Genomic DNA, 13,800 nt, shown 5'->3' with positions numbered 1-13,800 from the left:
CTCCACGTGAGGTGTCGGGATGACGTCTGGTGTTTTCTGGCAGCCGCATCACCCAGTTGACTCATTCACACCCCTGAAGTCTTTGAATATGAACTATTGTTGAACTCAAGTGGGAAGAAAGCATTGTACAGATGGGACTAAGAATTTTATTGGTGATTATGAAAAGTAATTGTGATGTCTGTCGATACTCTCTCCACCGTTTCTCTGACACTTCTGCCACACCTAAGACAGTTATAATAAGAACAACTATTCGTTGCATTTGACTGTGCATAAGACACTGTTCTGGGCTTCCCTAGTGGCTCACTGGTAGCGAAACCGCCTGCCATCGAGGAGACTCGGGTTCCATCCCTGGGTCGGGAAGATCCCATGGAGAAGGAAATGACAGCCCACTCTAATATTCTTACCTGGAAAATCCCACAGACAGAGAAGCATGGTGAGTTACACAGTCCATGGGGTTGCAAAAGAGCCAGAGGCAACTCAATGACTAAATAGCAACAACAAGAAGACATGGTGCTAGTCACTTTGCAGATACTTCCTATTTAACTTTCAAAACAGCCATGGTCATAGGTATTATGAAACTCTGTTGCGCTTGACAGAGATTAGGGGAGATTAACATCCTTAGGCTCACATAGCTTGTGATCACATTAGCTCCATTAATTAGCAGAGCATGAATAGGAATCTGTCTGAACCAAATCCCAAACTTGATAAGATACATTTCCAGGAGCTACAAAGAGAGTAGGCTTAGCTAACCAAGGTTCCTAGTTTCTTTCTCTCTGAAAAACATGCGCAGGAAGATATTTTAAAGGGCTTGTGATATCTTCTTCCTGTCTTTTGAAAAAGGAAAAGATCTAAATTATTGTGTTCCTACTCTCTGCCAGCTGTTCCAGATCTGTTTCTTTCAGTCCTTAGGACAATTCTGTGAGGACTGTTGTTACTACTGTTTGTAAACAAATATATTTTTAAATTTAGCTGCATCGTGTCTTTGTTGCAGCATGCAGTTGTGGCTGCTCGGGCTTAGTTACTCTGACATGTGGGATCCTAGGTCCCTCAGAAGAGATTGAATCCGCACACTTGCATTGCAAAGCAATTCTTAACCATTGGACCACCAAGGGAGAGCTTGTTGCTACCATTTGACTGGGGAGCAAACAGACTCAGGATAAAGCTTGGTTATTCATACAGCTCCCTGAGCTCTGAGCCAACATGCTTTCTGCCACACTCTGCCACTTTTCAGAGAAGATTTTCAAGTGAGCCCTAACTGCCTCCCTCCCAGAGGGTCTCTCAGTAGACTGCCATCCTCTCTGATGAGCTCCCCTTTCCTGGCCAGCATTTCGAGACTTACTGACTTACCAAATTACTTAAGTGGGAATTGAGGGAAAAAGCCTTACAAATTAGATGAGCTTTCACTCACTATTAAAGGCTGAAGCCTAAGTCATCAGCCAAGACATAGGCTGATCCTGTCTTTGGGCCAAGGATCAGCCCTAGCAGCAAAGTGAGGAGCCAGCTGAAGTTGTTAGAGTTCAGCTTAGATGTGGCCTGTCGTGCTTCCTCCTCCAATGATGTTACCCCATACAGAAATCCATAGTTAGTGCAGCCGCTGCTGTCAAGACCTGATCACTTAAGTGATGCTCACTTCAGGCCCATGGACCCAGCAGCCTTCGGATTGAATTAATTTACTTGCCAAATCATAGGTCTAGAAATTTAGGGGCCACTAGTAAGAATCTTGCCAGATCTCATGACTGATCTTTGCAGAGAATCCAAGTGTTCACAAAATGCTTTTTACTTACATTATTCCATTTGTTCTTCCCACCAACCTGGTAACAAAGGCTAGGTAGGGGCTCAATGTTCTGTTTTACAAATAGGAATCAAATTCAGAGAGACTCAGAGCCTGGCTCAGAGCCTCACAATCTTTCGGGCAGAGGCCGAACACTGATCAAGCTGCCAACCTTGCCCTTGCACGCCGTTGCTCCTTCTCTTTTCACTACTCTCTCACTCTGTCTTGTCCATCTCTGCCCTTGCCATTGACCCACTAACTGTGAACAGTCACCGGCTCAGACCAAGCTTCACTAGACCAAGCAGGGCCTGCTCTTTCTCAGGCTTCACTTCCCAAGCCTTCTTGGGTGACTTCCCACAGTACAGATGCGATGCTTTACAGGTGATCATCAGTCTTTGCTGTCACTTGGGAATCCAGTTGAGTCTGCAGCCCTAAGCTGCCACAAATGTTCTTTTTCCCCAAGCAAGTACCTGTGTTTTAATGTCATACTCCCCATTTGAAAAACTTACAGCTTCGCTTGGTGTCTTTAGGGTGTACAGTAAACTGAGAAATTGCCCTGGAAGTCAAGGCTTTTCTGTGGGTTGGCTCAGTGAAGATCATCTGACCTGAAGCTCACTCTGCCCTTGACCAGTGGGCAGAGACAGTGGTCTCCACACCACCCAGCTCAGAGTCAAAGCCTGCTGACCACCCACCCACACCCTGTCCTATCTCTAACCTAGCTTCCCTTCTAAAATGTTGTCATTTTGGATACTTTCTATGATTAGATTCGTATTGTATGTAACTTTTTGGAATTGGCTTTTTTCTACAAAGAGGCCTGGCGTGCTGCAATTCATGGGGTCGCAGAGTCAGACATGACTGAGCGACTGATCTGATCTGATCTGATAATCCCCTGGAGATTCATCCAAATCATGATACAGATTTTTGTTTTTATTTATCACCTAAAGTCCATACATTAAGAATTTTTCAAACTTAAGTTTAATTAATTTTTTGAAAATTCACTTAGATTGTGTGTGTGTGTGTTTAATTAAAATCTGTAGCTGAAGTTACAGTGTGTGCCACTTCCTGCTGACTCAGTCCATCCGTGATGGGGATAAAGAGCAGGTCTTGGGCAGAAGGACCACCTTTTCTGTGTGACCCCTGTCGTTCATGTTATCCGGAAGATCTAAATGGCTGGTTGGCCATTTCCAATATAAAGAACCTGAACTGGGCCCACACCAAACCCCTCCAGGCCCTCTTGTGGACATCCTAGGGGAATCTGTCAATGTCTGTGTGCCATCCATCAGAAACAAGCAGAGATGCCTTGTGAGGTGACGCCCACGTCACTGGAGGCATTCAGGGTGAGCCAATGGCTGTGTTCTCAGGTGTGGGACTCAGCAGAGGGTACAGTTTGTAGATGATGGGCAAATGTATTTTATTCAACAGAGTAAAACATAAAAAGTCCCTGTTTAGTCATCTGCTCAGAAGGGACTCTGGATTTGAAAGGTCCTTAAGGCTTAACGGGACCCCATCGGGGACAGGGTTTCACAGGGTTTATAAGGAGCAAAATTCAATGGCCAAGAACACCTCTGGCCAACTGTGAAGCCTGATACAAATACTAGCAATTTCACAAAGTCTCTTGATTTTACATGAACTCAGTTTCATCTAAGTAGCATTTAAGCTACGTGCCACTAGAAAGGAAATTTCCCTGTGTGTATGTTATTTTTTAAAAAACTGAGAGACCTCGGTTTGCCATGACTGTGCAGGTTAAACAGGAAAATGAAAACAAACACACACTTGTTTGTGTTTCTGAAAGGGGACAGCAGAGTTCAGTATAGAGCTGGAAACAAAGCCAGCAGCTTCCTGTGAAATGTCTGTGGGCGGGAACTACAGACTCCCACGATAACTTCCAGTTTCTTATGGTAACAGTTACAAAGTGGCCATCAAGTAAGAACAAAGGTCAGTCCAGGCACATCCAGGGTCCTGGGCTTTGAAACAGTATCTAAAACTAACATAAATCCTTGAAAACTTACAAGTTCTTGCTCTTTTGACTCCACATTTGAGATGCAGAGGGGAGCTAAACTACATCTCTGTATATTTAACATTTTTTTTTCCCCCATTTCAACTTTCCCAAAATAAGACCTTTGCTTAGATCAGGCAGAGCCTGAGGAAATGAGAGCATCACCCACCCTGGGATGAGCCCATCCCACTTGAAGACTGTAAGAAGCTTGTTCCACTGGGAAGAGGTCCCGCTCACCTTGGTAGTGAGTAATTCCTGCTGGCCGCCACTGACCCCAGGCTGAAGCGAGGCCTTCAGAAGCACAGAGGGAGATCTGTGTGCTCCTGCGCCTCTCAGCTTCTGGACAGCCCAGCCCTGCCTGGAATCGCCGGGCACTGACATGATGCCTGAGACCAGATTACACATCCTCATTTTTCATGATGAATCCTACCTACTGTTATTTCATTTTGTGAATCTTGATAAGAATAGGAATCATAAGATATATCTTTACATATCTCTCTCCACCCCAGACCCCAAGTCCTGAGTGCCCCTTCACCCCATGCTTCTTTTTTATCCCTGTAATTGCCACATTTTGTTTCATGATTTTCCAGTCAGCTTCACTAAAATGAGCACCTTTCAGGCAGCAACAATATCTTTTTTTCTTGGTCTCCCCTGCCCTGAGCAAAATGCCTTGTCTGTATTACGTGCTTGGTAAATGTTTATTGACTGAACATAGAAGAACCAGAATGCCTAGGAAGGTGGACAGGATCCATAGGAAGGGGAAGACCTTGGAGTCCAGTTTACAAGAGGAACTAGGTAGGTGTGTGTGTGTGTTGGGAGTCTGTGGTAGATGTACTAATGGACCCTCAAAAATGTCCATGTCTGAATTTCTGGAAGCTGTGAATATGGTACATGGCAAAGGAGAATTAAAAATTGCAGATGGGGTTAAGGTTACTCTCCTGCTGACTTAAAAGTCAGGAGATTATTGTGCATTATCCAGGTGACCAGTGTAATCACAGGGTTCTTATAAGAGGGAGGCAGAACAGTCACAGTCAGAGCAGAAGACAGGACAACAGAAGCAGAGACTGGGGTAATATGGCCACAAGCCAAGGAACGCAGGCAGCCACCCGAAGATGGGAGAAGCAAGGAAGGATTCTCCCCTTGAGCCCCCAGAATGAACGCATCTCTGCCAGCACCTTCATCTTAGCCCTGGAAGGCCCTGAAGACTTCTGAGCTCCAGAACTGTAGGATAACTTACCATCTTATGAAAAAATAAAAATAACCAGAACGAAATTTTTTGGCCAGTTCAATATATTTGTATTGTTTTAAGCCCACTGAATTTGTGATAATTTGTTACAGCAGCAGTTGGAAACTAATATAGAGGCTAAGCTTAGTGGAAAGAGCCTAATGAAAGCCATGAACTTGGAAAAGGAAATGGCCATGTGGGAATAGCTTGCAAGCATCCAAAGAGACGTTCCCAGCTGAGTCACCATAGATCAAAATATGATCAGAATTAGTTACTAGCTCCATGTGTGCTGCCTCTAGCCTCCCAAGTGATGAATGTCTCCAAGAACTTGGGAAATGCCCTAGTAGAGTTACTATAAAAGGGTCTGTCAGACCTGGGTTTGAGTTCTCTGCCTCCTATAACTGTATGGTCTTCGGCAAGTTATGTCACCTCTCTAAGCCACAGTTTTCTTATCTGCAAACTAGGGATAAATCTGTCTCTTAACTAGAAAGTTGGTGTGAGGATTACATAATACATATAATGTCCTTAACATAATGCCAGTGACATAGTAAACAGAAACTGCTGTTACTGCAAATAGGCATACGATCTTGTTTATAACAAAGGTCTTTGAGGTATCCCTATATTCCTCACTAACTGAGTCATATGCAGAGTCTGTGGTTGGCCTTCCCTGGTGGCTCAGATGGTAAAGAATCTGCCTGCAATGTGGGAGACCTGAGTTCGATCCCTGGGTTGGGATGATCCCCTGGAGAAGAGAATGGCAACCGTCTCCTGTATTCTTGCCTGGAGAACTCCATGGACAGTGGAGCCTGGCGGGTCACAGTGGTCTACAGTCCATGGGGTTCCCAAGAGTCAGACACAGCTGAGCGACTTTCACTTTCAGAGTCTGTGGTGTGTTCTGGGGACAAAAGCCTGAGAACAACAACTAGGATGGCTGAAAGACCCCAAATTGAGTTCTCTTAAAAGAAGGCCCAGACTTCTCTGGTGGTCCAGTGGTTAAAATTCCACGTGCTAATGCAGGGAACGTGGGTTCAGTCCTGGTCTGGGAAGACTGCACCTACTTCCGGGGCAACTAAGCCCATGTGCCACAACTACTGAACCTGCACGCCGAGAGCCTGTGCTCAGCAACGGGAGCAGCCACTGCAGTGAGAAGCCCACACGCAGCAGTGAAGACCCAGCACAGCCAAAAATAAATAAACAAAATTTAAAAAGAATGGCTAAATGGAGAGGTTTCACATGAAGCTCTTGAAACATTTTCAGGACTGGTTACATGAGTGGACTCCCTTACTCAGAAAATTATTAGGAATTTCAAAATGACAACAACAGAACATTGAAGGAGCACAGGGCCCTGCTCCACAGTTCACATACCCACGATGTGACCTTGAGTATCACCATGTAAAAGTAATATCATGTAAAAGTGATGGCCTCACTGTGAGGCCGTGGTAATGACAGCTGCAAGAAAGTGAACACGTTCAAGGCTTTGGAAGGTGATGACAGTGGGGATCACAATCGGAAAGAAGGAAACAGCACATGGAAACATGATGAGGAGGAAACATCAGAATGGGGCAGAAGTCAGAGCATCAGCAAGAGGAAGGCTGTTGTCCTAGATCTGAGAACATCCCTTGTGGCCCAGCTCCGCTTTCTGGTACTCCAGGAGGATCCCTGGCCATCCCACCCACTCACAAGGCTCTGAACAGAGTATCAATGCCTTTGCCTGTATAGAGCAGTCCTGAAGGTTTTACAGCAGCATGGTAGCTCCCTGGAATCTGACAGGCCACAGTAACTTTCTCAAAGAAGGAGTTAGTCGTATCTGGAGGATGATGCAGATAAAAATGGTGGCAAGTGAATTATTTTGTTATGGAAGGGTATGGCATCCTGTTGCTGGCAGAATCTCATCCTGGCTTTGCTAGGGGACTAGTTCACGGTTGTGGAGGAACTCTGTGGGCGCCTGCACTCTCTGTGTGGTTTCAGAAAGACATTATTTCAATGTAGAATAAGACTGCAAGTGACCTAGCATCCACAGCCCCAAACTGGACATCTGTGTGTTTAAAATGGGTGGGAGTTCTCCCGTCAGTCCTTCCCTTTGCTCACTAAGGGATATCCGTGAGCCTCATGCTCCAACACTTTTGCACTCATTCCTACCCTCCAGCATTGCTGATTTTATAAAGCAGAAAAATGGAAAATGTGACTTTGTAATAGATACACTTTGTCTTTTAATGGGGTTCTGTGGAGGGGAGTTCAGCCTTTTGTTTTGCTCTCTGCCGCCTAGATGCCTCTTGGGCATTCTGTTGTGTTCTTCTCATGCTGTCACATTGTGACCACATGTTCGAGCCAGAACTGCCACCTGAGGCTTGTCAGTGTTGTGAACGTCTGTGCATCCAGGGAATGCTTTCTGTTGGAGAGTGCTGGGATAGCTCTAAGTGCTCTCTTCTAGCTCTGCCATGAAATTACTGGGACATTTTGTTAATGTATTTCCCCTCTCCCCCCAAGCCCACCGTTCTAAAATGTGTTTCTGATTTTGTCTAGTTTCTGCTTCTGCCCTCCCTCCCTCCCTCCCTCCCTCCTTCCCTCCTGTGGTGCTCTCGTTCTTCTGAGCCGCAGCTGTACTTAGTACTCCATCCAGGGGCTGCACCAGTTTGACTGAGGCAGTTGGGAAGGATGCTAAACTGGAGCAGAATCTAGTTCGATTTAGGAGTTAGGTTATAATGCATGTTCCAAGGGTGGGAACTGGAGCCAAAGACCGTGACTGTAATTATTTTCGCAGATGAGCAGGGCCTGTGTGTCCAGACTATTTCTGTGGGTTCTTGCATGCCCCTCTTTGGGGAAGGGAAATGGGTTGTTGCTGGCCTTAACATTTAGTATGGTAAATTCTGTGATCCTGAAAGTGGGACATCTGAAGAGAAGGTGGCCTTGATGAATGGCTTCGTGTGCGTGGCTGTGCCTGACTGTAGTGGCTGGTAAACCTTTCAGTCCCCATCACCTGTTAAACCCAGGATTTAAATACCAGGATGATCCAGGATGCCCAGACAGAAACCTCTTAAAGGTTAATGCAGACATGCTTTTAAAATGACCTTTCATCAGAGCACCTAGAATTCAAATAAGTAATGAATCAGAGTCCTATAGCAACCTGAAAGTAGCTTTTATCTGATTCTTGTGAGTGAGGATTGCAGTTCTTGAGTTAAGTCTTTCTTTAAACCATATCCTTGAAGGCTCGGAGGGTCCTCAGCCACCTGGTCTCAGAGAAAGATATGAGAGTGACAGGCATTTCCTTATTGTGTGTAGATCACTTTCTTCTTACTTTCCAACTTCTGAATACTCTCTAATTATCACTGTTTGTGGAGGGCTCAGACAATACAGGAGTAACTTTGGCTAAAATAGGAAACACAGTCCACTTCCTGAGGTTTATTTAGATCCCAGGGAGGTCTTCACTTTTATACAAACTGAGATTTACCGTGGACATTCTGAAGAGAGCAGAGATTTGTGTGCATGGATGGGTGCACATGTGTAGAATGTTTAATGAGTGAGGGTCTTATCAGACCAAGTGTTTGTGTACATTGTCCTTTTCTTCTTTTTGCCTTTTTTGGTCTCATTTGTTTAAGCTTTTTGAATCTCTTCTTAAAAATTGAAGTATAGTTGATATACAGTGTTGTGTTAATTTCTGCTGTGCAGCAAAGAGATTCAGTTATATATATGTCTGTCTACTCAGTCGTGTCCGACTCTTTATGACCTCATAGACTGTAGCCCACCAGACTCCTCTGTCCATGGAATTTTCCCAGGCAGGAATACTGGAGTGGGTTGTCATTTCCTCCTCCAGAGGATCTTCCCAACCCAAGGATTGAATCTGCATCTCCTGCATTGGCAGGCAGATTCTTTACCACTGAGCCACCTGGGAAGTCCTCATCTTATATATCATGATTTGCATCTTCTAACCCCAATCCATGTCTCCCCCAAGGTTTTTTAATCTCTTATATTTTCTAGAGCTGCTCCTGTTTCCCTTTTCTCTTTGTCATTGAAGTATTTAAAAGTTAACTTTTTCTATCAAAAACTTACTGACTCTATGTTGGCTGGAACAAAGGGTTATATCTCTATTAGGCAGAATCTTACCTGCAGTCTTCACAGAGATACTCCGCCTAGGAGATTTAAATGAGGGGTTAAATAGTCAATATGTTCAAATGATCTATTTTTTCAGACTAGCTTGAAAGGTTTTTTCCCATTTATTTTAACTCCATGGGCCTCTGATATGATGAGATATGACACAGCTTTGGGTATATCATCACATGTTCTAGAAATCAAGGGAAGAAGGTCACTGGGGGACTGGAAGTAGGTCTCTACTTTGGCTATTTTCCCATGACCCCTTTGCTGGGTTTTTCCATTTGTAGTTGGCCTTCACTTTCCTCCAGGGCTCTTTTCTCTCCAGTTTTCTGTTCATGCGTGTGTGCTTTTTCTCCTGGGACAACAGTTTTCTACCTGGAGAGAAACTTGTGTGGTCCACAGCGCTCCAAGGTGAAATCCAAGTATTTGCCAGTGAAAGGAGAGGGAGCAGGGTCTGCGACGAGAGCTGATTGTACTTTGAGAGGAATTGTCTACTGCAGTGATAGTAGACATGCCAGAGGGTAAAAAAGAAGCAACAGATTTGACCCCAATAGAGACAACTCGAACTAAGGGGAAGAAACTGCAGGCATAACATAAAGGAGAGCTTTGTAATAAGCCAACCAAAGAGAGGAGAAACTTTGGCACCTCTGTCCCCAGAAGTGTTCAGGCAGAAGGTAAGCAACCACTGAGCAGACGACTCCTCATCACGGCAGGTGCTCAGATTCTGGAGAAATGAAGAGTTGTGCTAAATGCCTAAAATTATTTCTACTTCTGATACCTGGTGTATGATGGTTGCTCAGTCGTGTCCTACTCTTAGAGACCCCGTGGACTGTAGACTGCCAAGCTCCTCTGTCCATGGAATTCTCCAGGCAAGAATACTGGAGTGGGCAGCCATTCCCTTCTCCAGGGGAACTTCTGACCCAGGGATGGAACCTGGGTCTCCTGCATTGCAGGCAGATTCTTTACCATTTGAGCCACCAGAGAAGCCACCAAATTTTTAAATAATGTATTTATTTTGTATTATGGTTGTGCTGTATCTTCATTGCTGCCCACAGGCTTTCTCTAGTTGTGGCGCCTGGACTTCGCATTCCCGTGGCTTCTCGTGTTGTGAAGCACAGGCCCCAGCCACATGCGCCTCAGTAGTGCAGCTCAAGGGCTCTCGAGCACAGGCTCAGCAGCTGCGGCACGCAGGCTTAGTTGTTCTGTGACATGTTGCTGTATGACATGTGGAACCTCCCAGACCAGGGTGTGGTAGCTCAAGGGCTCTCGAGCACAGGCTCAACAGCTGCGGCACACAGGCTTAGTTGTTCTGTGGCATGTTGCTGAATGACATGTGGAATCTCCCAGACCAGGGGTCGAGCCTGTGTCCCCTGCATTGGCAAGTGGATTTTTATTCACTCCATCACCAGGGAAGTCCTCTAGCAAATATTTTAAGAAAGTAGGTTTTTAAGAGCCCTCAAGCTTTTCTCAAAAATTTAATGCAATTTTTGAACAATATAGAACACACATACACACTCACACACACATACTGTTCTTTCCTGCATTCACAGCTTTTCACATGTTTTGTTGTTGTTATTCAGTCGCTAAGGTTGTGTCTGACTGTTTGCGACCCCATGGACTGCAACATGCCAGGCTTCCCTGTCTTCACTGTCTCGGAGTTTGCTCAGGTTCATGTCCATTGAGTTGGTAATGCTATCTAGCCATCTCATCCTCACATATTTTCCCTATTGTGATTATTTTGCTTAGATGCAGTTTTTCTGTCTATGCATTTTCATGATTATATAATATTTCACTGAATGGACATAGTATAATTTATTATTTCCTAGTTATTGGGTGGCTTTGTTTTTTGCAATGTTTAATTATTATAAAGAACTATGCTCTAGATTTTTTGCATATGCACCTTGTCTTCCCTCTTGAAATACTCTATTAGAATAATTAGAGCTCATTAGATTGCAAATTATACAGCTCATTGGAGCAGCCTAAGTAAAAGAGGTTTGTTGATAATCACAGAGCAATCACAAAGATACAAAGCACAAGACACACGTAGGAACTGGAAAGGGGTGTCCAGCACACCCCATCTCCCCTCCCTGGGCTCTTGTTTTCTTTAGATTGTCTTTCCTTTTGCCTATTCCTGGTTTCCTGTTCCCTTATAACTGGTTCATGTGAGCCTTTGACATGCCTTGGAGCCAAAGACCTCAGGTTTTTATCAAATGAGTCCAGAGCCAACCACTATCTGATCAGAATTTCAGTATCTCTTATGTCAGATTCCCAAGCAAGAGTCTGCTAAGCCATGGGCCTCAGACTTTGTGACCCGAGCTCTCCTCTGATTGGTGGAGGGAAAAAGGCTTGGTAGTGGTGGCAGGGTTCTGGAGTCTGTCCAGATTCAAATAGAGCTCTACCACTTACTAGCCATGTAGATGTGTGTTAGTTTCTTGGCTTTTCTGTGTCTCTGTTTGCTTCTCTGTAAAATGCGGATAGCTCTGCCACTTACTGCATGATGTTATTATGAGGATAAAATAAAACAATCCTTGTCAAGGATTTAAGAAAGGTCCTAAGTCCTCAATATGTGTTAGCTCTTAGTTGTTTTTTAAAAAATTTTGTTTTGTGGAAAAATATACATCACATAAAATTTACCATTTTACATTTTAAATGTACAATTTTACATTTTAAATGTACCAAATTCAGTGGCATTAACTACATGCACATTTTTTTTTAAGAAGAGGAATCCAGATGGGAAAAGAAGTAATAGAACTGTATTTGCAGCTGACATGATACTATACATGAAAAACCTTAAAGATACGATCAGAAAATTACTAGAGCTAATCAATTAATTTAGTAAAGTTGTAGGATACAAAATCAATACACAGAAATCCCTTGCATTCCTATACACTAAAAATGAAAAATAAGAAAGAGAAATTAAAGAAACAATCTCATCCACCACTGTAGCAAAAAGAATAAAACACCTAGAATAAACCTACGAGGAGACAAAAGTACATACACACTTTTTTTGGCAGTGCCACTTGGCTTGTGGGATCTTAATTCCCAACCAGAGATCAAATTGGGATCCAGGCAGTGAGAGCATAGCGTCTAACCACTGGACCACCAGGGAATTCCTGAGTACATACAGATGTTTGAATGTACATACGTATTACCACTATCCATCCCTAGAACTTTTTCATCATTCTAAACTGTAGCTTTTGTTTTTAAATTATCACTGTTACATGTATTTCATATATAACTGCTTGGGTCCACCCTTTGAAAGGGTATGATCGGGGTGCTCCATGAATATAGGAACATAGTGAATAGACACTCTTAAGTATTTACTGAAAATATCACATTTTTATTGATACAACTCTTTAAGCCTTACAGATCACTTTTACATGATTATTTTATGCAGTCCTCCCAAGGAAGGGCTTCTTGGAGTAGGAAGGGGTTATAATCCTTATTTTACAGGAGACCCAACTGAGATTCAGGAAATCTAAATTGCTCAGCTTCTCCAATCTTCTTGTTGAGTCAGGACTCAGTGTAGTCTTTTTCACTCCAAGTTCATGCCTTTTCCATGACATCTCAGAGATGTGATTACTCAGCCAAGCTTTATACCCATTTGTTTTTAGTTCTTATGACATATTCTATTTCAACTTACGAGAAAGAAGAGAAGAATTTCGAATTGGAACTTGTGGGTGGGTTTCATCTGGGAAGTACTGGCCTACAAGAAGTCTGTCAGCTGGTTTAGTTTACATCTTAACATATAGGAAAAACAGTAATAATTTAAGTTTATATTGTATAATGTGATTCTGTGAAAGCCAAAGAGTGGAAGGACTGGTTAATGAATCTCTTAACTTTTATTTTGAGAAAGTGCTGAAATATCTGATGGAAACAAATGGCACTCCTAAGTAGACTTTTCAAAATGACATAGTGAAAAAGTCACCATTAGAAGCAAAATGGGTGAGTGTCTGCTGGTATCTTATGGTTTGTACAGAGAAACATATTTTGTCTGATTGGCTTGATTAAATATTTTAGTGAAAAATGCCTTTGCCAAATACCAAAAGTCTTATAAAAAGTCTTCATTTTAAACAAAAACTACAGGAAGAAAGCTTGTGTGGACTCAAGCTACCCCATAGCACCTTTCTAACAACTAGACTGATGTTTGCTATTAGGCAGTTTTTCCATTAAATTAATGGCCACTTTTGGGGCTAGGTACTTATCTTCCATTTGGCACTCAGGCTCATTTCCTTGTCACTTGTTCTAAAAGAAAATCACTCAGGAGAACTGAACACCTTAGTGTGATGAGATTTTATTGTGTCTGTTCTAATCATTCTTTTTGTATGAAACTTATGGATTCTCCTATGCCCTTTCATAGCAAGTCACATATCTCTTCTTTGGCTTTCAACCTGGTATCCCACCCCATCTGTCCTGTCCTGATCTTACCCTATCAACACTGCTCTACCTTCCTTAATGCAACAGTACCAGGTATACTGATTTCCTTGTAACTCTCAAGTATGCTATATTCAGCAATCCCTATGTCTTTAGTCATGCCCTTCCTTGACTTGTGTGGAGTACCTTTCCCCTTTATCCATCCTGAACATTTCAGTCCCTTCACTGCCGCCAAAATCCAACTTATTCTCTAAGGTTTTCTTGACAATTTCAACCTATATATATTTCATTCTATTGTGAGTTTGTATAGCTTATAAATTACTACCATCTTTTATTGAGCACCTA

The 13,800-nt window shown here is 43.2% G+C and overlaps 1 pseudogene; it reads left to right on the top strand.

Annotated features, from left to right (window-relative positions):
* Positions 1-4,492: 4,492 nt before the first annotated feature.
* Positions 4,493-7,223, top strand: LOC147375536 (eukaryotic translation initiation factor 4E type 2 pseudogene; annotated as a pseudogene).
* Positions 7,224-13,800: the final 6,577 nt, after the last annotated feature.

The sequence above is a fragment of the Bos grunniens genome, chromosome 3, assembly GCF_055505025.1.
Source record: "Bos grunniens cultivar Pamir isolate PY7600 chromosome 3, Bosgru_T2T1.0, whole genome shotgun sequence".
Classification (NCBI taxonomy): Eukaryota; Metazoa; Chordata; class Mammalia; order Artiodactyla; family Bovidae; genus Bos; species Bos grunniens.
This window is presented reverse-complemented; position numbering and strand designations above follow the sequence as displayed.